The 9,287-nt window shown below is 30.8% G+C and overlaps 1 pseudogene; it reads left to right on the top strand.

Annotated features, from left to right (window-relative positions):
- The first annotated feature begins 372 nt into the window (after window positions 1-372).
- LOC145957453 (secreted RxLR effector protein 161 pseudogene) lies at window positions 373-1,065 on the top strand (annotated as a pseudogene).
- Window positions 1,066-9,287: the final 8,222 nt, after the last annotated feature.

The following is a 9,287-nucleotide window of genomic DNA, read 5'->3' as shown; positions in this document are numbered from 1 at the left end:
TTTGGATTTAAAGAAAACATTGTTGATTGATGCATATATTTAAAGATTAGTGGGAGTAAAGTTATATTTTTAATTCTGTATGTTGATGATATCTTGCTTGCAACTAATGATCTTGGTCTTTTTCATGAGACTAAGAAGTTTCTCTCTAGTAACTTTGAAATGAAAGATATGGGCGAGGCAAACTATGTGATAGGAATAGAAATATTTCGAGATAGATCACAATGACTGTTAAGCTTGTCTCAGAAAGCATATATAAATAAAGTATTAGAGAGATTCAAGATGGAAAAGTGCTCAGCATCGCCCGTTCCAATTCAGAAAGGAGATAAGTTTAGTCTCACTCAATGTCCTAAAAATGACTTGGAACGAAAAAAAATGGAAGCAATTCCGTATGCATCAGTTGTTGGGAGTATCATGTATGCTCAGATCTGTGTTCGACCAGATATAAGTTTTGCAATTGGAATGTTAGGAAGATATCAAAATAATCCAGGAATGGAACATTGGAAAGCTGCAAAGAAACTTCTGAGATACTTACAGGGAACAAAGTGTCACATGCTTACATATAGGAGGTCTAATCACCTTGAGGTGATTGGATATTCAAACTCTAATTTTGTTGGATGTGTGGATTCAAGAAAATCCATTCTTGGCTATGTATTTATTTTAGCTAGAGGAGCAATATCATGGAAAAGTGCAAAACAAATAGTTGTTGCTTCATCGACTATGGAAGCTGAATTTGTAGTATGTTTTGAAGCTACAATTCAGGCTAATTGGTTGCGAAACTTTATTTTAGGGCTTGGAATTGTCGACAGTATTGCTAAGCCGCTGAAAATGTATTGTGATAATTTTACAACAATATTTTTTTCTAAGAACGACAAATACTCTAAGGGTACTAAGCATATAGAATTAAAGTACTTTGTCGTGAAAGAGGAAGTTCAGAAACAAAGAGTGTCAATAGAACATATTAGCACAAATCTTATGATAGTTGATCCTTTAACAAAGGGATTACCGCCCAAAACATTTATTGAGCATGTTAAAAATATGGGCATTATTGTTACTAATGATTGTTGAGTATCATGTTTATTTTATATTAAGTGATTGACATTTTGAGCTCATTAATGATATGTTTCTGAGTACCTATTTTCTATGATTTTATGCATATTTGTGTTAGAGTAATGTAAACAGGTGTTATCTTGAATAAAGATATAATGTTGGATCAAGTATGTGCTCCTTATTAATGATCATATTAAGAAGAAGACTTGTTTGTAGTACATGGAAGGGACTATGTCGATTAAACTGATGTACAACTACCATGACTCAAATTAGTTCATATCTTTAAGTATGAAATTATGATGAACCCAATGTATAAAATGATTTAGCCATTTTAATGCGCATTATGTTAATTTTATTTATTTATTTATTTGTCTGTTGTGAGAAATGTCACATGAGTCAAGTGGGAGAATGTAAGATAATTATGTCTCATGTGGGAAATATGTGATATATAAAGGGACTAATAAATAAATAATTAAATAATTAAAGACAAAATCATAAATGGGTTCAATGGAGCAATTATGAGAATAATTGTTATTTGATGGGAATAACAATCTTTAGGGGTTATAAATATCTACTAATGTGAAACAATGTTCACACCCCTAACAGAAAGTATTCTTTCAAATCCTAGCCATCATCACGAAAGATAGAAAGAGTAGAAAGAAAAGTTAAAAAGAGTGAAATTTTGATTCTCTTCTCAAGAAGATCAAAACACTCTAAAGATTAAAGGAGATTTTTATTATAGAAAATGGTACACATTTTCTTATTATTACGTGAGTATCATGAATTTCAAAGATATTTTAATTTTCTATAATTGATGTATTAAAAAATCATAGAACTTACAAATATTACATACGTATATAGAAATACCAATGCTTAATGAATACTAGCAACTCAACAAACATATAATGCGAAGTTGATTTGCTTGGCGAAACCATGCACACCATCACATGAAATTTGTCTTGTAAGACAAGACTCTAGGAAATGCATCGATCACCATATAAAATGAACTTAGGAGCCACCTACTTTTACAGCAACACTTCCACCACTTCCTTATTCCTTATCATGTTGTGGTGAATTTGTGTAACGCCTAATTCTAATACCCAAATTATACAATATAAAATTATAAAATTTTATAATATTTTCGCAATTATATCATTAACAATATCTATATATTTATTTAATAAAAATAAAAGTAAAGAAAAGAATATCTTGTGAATTTAATACATAACATATCGTTCTAAAATATTTAGAATAACGTATTATTTTACACATTATTCCTTTTCCTTACTCTTTTAATACAATATATATATTCATAACGGAAAGAAAATTACAATTAAAATAATATGATTGACAAGTAAAGTTATAACAGATCCATCAAATAGCCTCCGTATTCCAATTTCCTTCCATGTAGGACAACAGTAACAATAACAGCAAAATGATCTGGAATCTCAAGTTGATCCATCTATTTATAATATATTTAATTAAAAAAAACAAAGAAAAGAAAGGAGTAAGAACAATATCCAATAAATACAATAATTCGAACGAATAAACATAATTATTTATAAATAAAATTTTAACATATATATATATATAAATATATATTTATACAGATTAAATATTAGATTTTCTTGATACAATAAAATTTGAATTATACTTGTAGTGACTAGTCAGGATAAATGAGCATCATTATAACACCAACCAAAAGATATTCCACCTCCATTTCTTACTCATTTAAATCCCCAAGGTTAAACCTCCAGCTACAAATAATTCAAACTTTATCATCTATGGCCATAGAGTATTAATTATCTTTAAAATGAGTAAAAGACATTTTAACAAATTATATTAATCATAAAAAATTACTCAAAATAGATTTAAGAATTTATCATTATTTAAGCTTTAATTAAATAACACAAATTTAAATAAAATATATTAAGAGCACTAATTAATTAAATGACAATGACAATTATTATAAAATAATTAAACAATATAAAATGTGAATATATTAATAATTATTATAGATAAGAATAATCATAGAATAAGTAATAGTAATTAAAGGTTAAACAAATATATGAGGTTAGAAACACCCCACTAAATAATAACATAAATAAATAAACATAATAATTAAAAGTTAAGTAGTTAGATGAGGTTAGGAACACCTCACTGAATAAATATAACAATAACATAGTAATTAAAAGTTAAGTAGTTAGATGAGGTTAGGAACACCTCACTGAATAAATATAATAATAACATAAATAAACATTGTAATTAAAAGTTAAGTAGTTAAATGAGGTTAAGAACACCTCACTGAATAAATATATATAAATATAGTGAAGTTAGAAACACCTCACTGAATAAATATATAAATATAGTGAAGTTAGAAACACCTCACTGAAACACCTCACTGAATAAATATATAAATATAGTGAAGTTAGAAACACCTCACTGAATAAATATATAAATATAGTGAAGTTAGGGGCACCCCACTAAATAAATATAATCAAATAGATGCATAAATAATTACACATAATAGTATATAAAATTTTAAAAAGATAAGGTTCTCCTCCCCCTTACCTAAATAAACAAGAGCTACAACTTGAGCAGAACTTCCTCTTTTGGATTCCCTCTCTTTCCTTCTTTCTTTCTCTCTCCTTCTCTCTATTTTCTCTTCCTTCTCACTAATTTTTTTTTTCGGTAAACTTGTGTTTTCATTCCATGTGAAGCCTATTTATAATGATTGAAAAATACTATTCATAATAATATTATATTAGGATTACTATTTATAAAATAATATTATATTCAAATTAAGAAATTTGGAGGAATTCATTGAATTCCGCAGCCCCCTTCCGTAGCTTTGTAGCAGCCATTTACTATTTATTAAAATAATATTAAATTTACTATTCATTAAAATAATATTATATTTACTATTCATAATATTATAAAATATTATTATTTTTTTATTTTTTATTTTTACATTTTTTTTAACTTTTAATAATCCCATAAATATTTAAAATACATAAAAATAATCCTTAATACTGCATAAATTTTGGGATATTACAATTCTCCCCTACTTACAGAAATTTCGTCCTCGAAATTTTTATTGCTTAAAATAGATAAGGATAATTTTTTCTAACTTCTTCTTCGAGTTCCCAAGTAGCATCTCCAGTGTCTTTATTCCAAATGACTTTTACCAATGCAATCTGTTTGCCTCTTAACTGCTTGATCCTCCTGTCTACGATCTGTACAGGCATTGTTTCAAATGTAAGGTTATCATTTAATTGTACTGTATCAGGCATTATTATATGAGAAGGGTCAGAAATATATTTTCTTAACTGAGACACATGGAAAACATTATGGAGATTAGAAAGAAAAGGTGGTAGAGAAATTTGGTAAGCAACAGGACCTATTTTTCTAAGGATTTGAGAAGGACCAATAAATCGAGGAGTGAGTTTCTTTGATTTCATTACCCTACCAATACCAGCTGTTGGTGTAACTTTCAAAAATACATGATCACCTTCCTGGAATTCAAGAGGTCGTCTTCTTTTATCAGCATAACTTTTTTGTCTGCTTTGAGTCATTCTCAATTTTTCTTGAATCATTTTGATCTTTTCCGTGGTTTGTTGCACCAATTCAGGACCCAAGATTAAATTCTCTCCTGTCTCAAACCAGCACAAAGGAGTTCTACACCTTCTTCCATATAAAGCTTCATAGGGTGCCATACCTATGCTAGAATGGAAACTGTTATTATAAGTGAATTCAATCAGAGGCAAGTATTTGTCCCAACTACCAGAATTCTCTAGCACACAAGCTCTCAATAAATCTTCTAGGGATTGTATGGTTCTTTCTGATTGTCCATCTGTTTGAGGATGATATGCAGAGCTAAGACGAAGCTTAGTTCCTAATGCTTGATGTAAACTTCCCCAAAATCTAGAAGTGAATCTAGGATCCCTATCAGATATTATGCTAGATGGTACCCCATGCAACCTTACAATCTCTCTTATATACAGTTCAGTCAATTTTTCTAGAGAATACCTAATGTTGATGGGTAAGAAATGAGCAGATTTTGTTAGTCTATCCACAATAACCCATATGGAATCGAACTTATGAATTGTTCATGGTAAACCAACTACAAAATCCATTGCTATACTGTCCCATTTCCATTCAGGTATATCTAAGGGTTGTAACATTCCTGCTGGCTTTTGGTGTTCTATCTTAGCTTTTTGACAAATCAAACATATAGCCACATATTGTGCTATTTCCTTTTTCATTTTGGGCCACCAAAACATTCTTTTGAGATCTTGATACATCTTTGTTGCCCCAGGGTGTATGCTCAACTTGCTCTTATGTGCCTCACCTAAAATTATTTTCTTAATTTCTGAATCATTGGGTACACATATCCTATTATTAAATCTCAAAACTCCTCTTTGATCTAAATCGAACTTTTCACCATCCTTTTGACCTATCAACCTCTTTTTCTTCTGAATGAATTTATCAACTACCTGAGCCTCACCAATTTGTCCATGTAAGTCACTAGTAATTTGAACCGCATGCAATTGTATTTTATCTTGACTTACCGTAGTTGATAAACTCATGTCTCTAAATTTTTCTATCAAATTCATCTCTTGAATCATTAATGAGGAGACATGTAAGGATTTTCTACTCAGTGCATCAGCCACAACATTGGCTTTCCCTGGATGGTAATGTAATTCAAAATCATAATCTTTCAAAAATTCCATCCACCTTCTTTGTCTCATATTCAGTTCCTTTTGATCAAACAAATATTTTAAACTTTTATGATCACTAAAAACATCAAACTTACCACCATACACATAATGTCTCCATATTTTGAGTGCAAAAACAATGGCAGCTAGTTCTAGATCATGGGTTGGGTAATTCCTTTCATGAGCTCTCAATTGTCTAGAAGCATATGCTACTACCCTTCTATCTTGCATAAGAACACACCCTAATCCCATTTTTGAGGCATCACAAAATATGACAAATTGTCCATTAGGATTGGGTAAGGCTAAGACTGGTGCAGTAGTTAATCTTTTCTTAAGCTCCTGAAAACTATTCTCACATTTTTCTGTCCACTCAAAGGGTTGTCCTTTCTTGGTGAGTTGAGTTAAAGGCATAGCTATTTTAGAAAATCCCTCAATGAATCTCCTGTAATATCCTGCCAAACCCAAAAAACTACGGATTTCTGTTACCGTCTTTGGAGGTTCTCATAGTAGAACTGCTTCTACCTTAGATGGATCCACAGACACTCCATCTTTGGAAATCACATGTCCTAAAAACTTAACCTCCTCTAACCAAAATTCACACTAAAAAGTTTGGCATACAGTTGTTTGTCTTTCAGGATTTGGAGAACAGTTTGAAGGTGTTCTTCATGTTCTTCATGAGTTCGAGAATATATGAGGATATCATCTATAAAGACCACCACAAAATGGTCTAAATACGGACGAAAAATCCTATTCATATAATCCATGAACACTGCAGGTGCATTGGTTACTCCAAAAGGCATTACTTGATATTCATAATGACCATACCTTGTTCTAAATGCAGTTTTCTGTATGTCATCTGCTTTCACTTTGATTTGATGGTATCCTGATCTTAGATCTATCTTAGAAAATACAGTGGCTCCTCTTAATTGATCCATCAAATCATCTATCCTAGGAAGAGGGTATTTATTCTTTATGGTAAACTTATTTAATTGCCGATAGTCCACACACAGTCTAAAGCTTCCATCTTTCTTTTTGACTAACAAAACAGGAGCCCCCCAAGGTGATACACTAGGGCGTATGAATTGTTTTTCAAGTAACTCCTCTAATTGTTTCTTCAACTCAGCTAATTCAGAAGGTGACATCCTATAAGGTGCCATTGAAATTGGTCCAGTTCCAGGTATTAAATCAATCGAAAATTCAATCTCTCTGTCAGGTGGCAAACCAGGAATATCATTAGGAAAGACTTCAGGAAAATTTTGAACGACAGCTATGTCTTTCAAGTTGACTTCCTCTTTAGCTTCCATAGAGGATAAGATTAAATATCCTTGAACTTTACCCCAAGGAAACTTGTTTATTGGTTTAGATAATGAAATCGATAGGTCCTTAGGATCAGAAAATATTATAGACTTTTCTGCACAATTAAGAAGAACGTGGTTGGAAGATAACCAGTTCATACCTAAAATCACATCTAATTGTGATAAAGGTAAGCAGATCAAATTTACAAGAAATTTTTTATCGCCAATAAAAATAGGACAGTCTGAACAAACCTTATTGGCAATTACAGATTTGTTTGTAGGGGTTGAAACAATCAAATTATTCTCTAAAGAAGAAATTGGTAATTGGAGGTATTGAACACAATTATTGGAGATAAAAGAATGAGTTGCGCCTGAATCATACAGTACATTTAAAGTTTTGTCTTTAATGAAACATTTACCTTGTATTAGATCGTTGTTTTGAGCAGCTTCAGTTCCGGTCATGGTGTAAACTCTTCCAGTTGTAGAAGGTCTTGGTTTGGATCCGGAAGTATTCACGTGCGTCTTTGGTTGTCCACACTCAGAAAATACATGACCAGGCTTTCCACACTTGAAACAAACAGGTCCTTTGAGATGACAATCTTTAGTATAATGACCCTGTCCACACTTAAAACACTTGGCTTGATTATTAATGGACCTACTGGAATTTCCTGCAAATTGAGAAGATTGGGGTTTCCATTGTGGTCGAACATAAGGTTTTCTTTCATTATCCCTTTTCTTACTAAATTGAGGGCCAAAAGATTTTGGTCTATTATCCTTATTATGATCAAAACCTTCCAAAAATCGACACTTGTGTATTAATGTGGGAAAATCAGAGATTTCCAATATCCCTACTGCCTTTCTTAATTCTGATCTAAGTCCATCCTCGAATTTAATACACTTCATCCTCTCATCAGGGTGATAAAAGAAAGTAGAGTATTTTCCCAATTCCTCAAACTTAGAAGCATATTCTCCCACTGTCATATTCCCTTGTTTTAACTGCATAAATTCTATTTCTTTAGCCCTCCTAACATCATTAGGAAAATATTTTTCAAAAAATTTGGTTCTAAATACTTCCCATGTAATGATTATTCCCCCTCCTTCTAATAATCTCCTGGTACTATCCCACCAATATTCTGCTTCTCCTACTAACATAAATACTGCATAATTTACTTTTTGGTTGTCAGGACAGTTCATAGCTCGAAATATTTTTTCTATTTCTTTAATCCATAATTCAGCTTTTTCATGATTGTATCCTCCATCAAATTGGGAAGGGTTATTGCTTCTGAATTCTACAAGTCCTTGTGACTCTCCTGTTCTTCCTGGTGGTTGATTCCTTAACAAGGCGGCAGCCATGTCCCTAATAGCTTGTACAGCCTCTGTTAGTTCGGTATTCCTTCTTCCTGCCATCTGTAATTTTATAGATCAGTTTATAATAATAGAAACATGGTTAGCACATTTCCCCAAGTTACACATGGAACGTTGCTCTGATACCATTTAAATGTAACGCCTAATTCTAATACCCAAATTATACAATATAAAATTATAAAATTTTATAATATTTTCGCAATTATATCATTAACAATATCTATATATTTATTTAATAAAAATAAAAGTAAAGAAAAGAATATCTTGTGAATTTAATACATAACATATCGTTCTAAAATATTTAGAATAACGTATTATTTTACACATTATTCCTTTTCCTTACTCTTTTAATACAATATATATATTCATAACGGAAAGAAAATTACAATTAAAATAATATGATTGACAAGTAAAGTTATAACAGATCCATCAAATAGCCTCCGTATTCCAATTTCCTTCCATGTAGGACAACAGTAACAATAACAGCAAAATGATCTGGAATCTCAAGTTGATCCATCTATTTATAATATATTTAATTAAAAAAAACAAAGAAAAGAAAGGAGTAAGAACAATATCCAATAAATACAATAATTCGAACGAATAAACATAATTATTTATAAATAAAATTTTAACATATATATATATATAAATATATATTTATACAGATTAAATATTAGATTTTCTTGATACAATAAAATTTGAATTATACTTGTAGTGACTAGTCAGGATAAATGAGCATCATTATAACACCAACCAAAAGATATTCCACCTCCATTTCTTACTCATTTAAATCCCCAAGGTTAAACCTCCAGCTACAAATAATTCAAACTTTATCATCTATGGCCATAGAGTATTAATTATC

Source organism: Cajanus cajan, chromosome 4, assembly GCF_000230855.2.
Source record: "Cajanus cajan strain Asha chromosome 4, NIPB_CcT2T_4, whole genome shotgun sequence".
NCBI lineage: Eukaryota > Viridiplantae > Streptophyta > Magnoliopsida > Fabales > Fabaceae > Cajanus > Cajanus cajan.
This window is presented reverse-complemented; position numbering and strand designations above follow the sequence as displayed.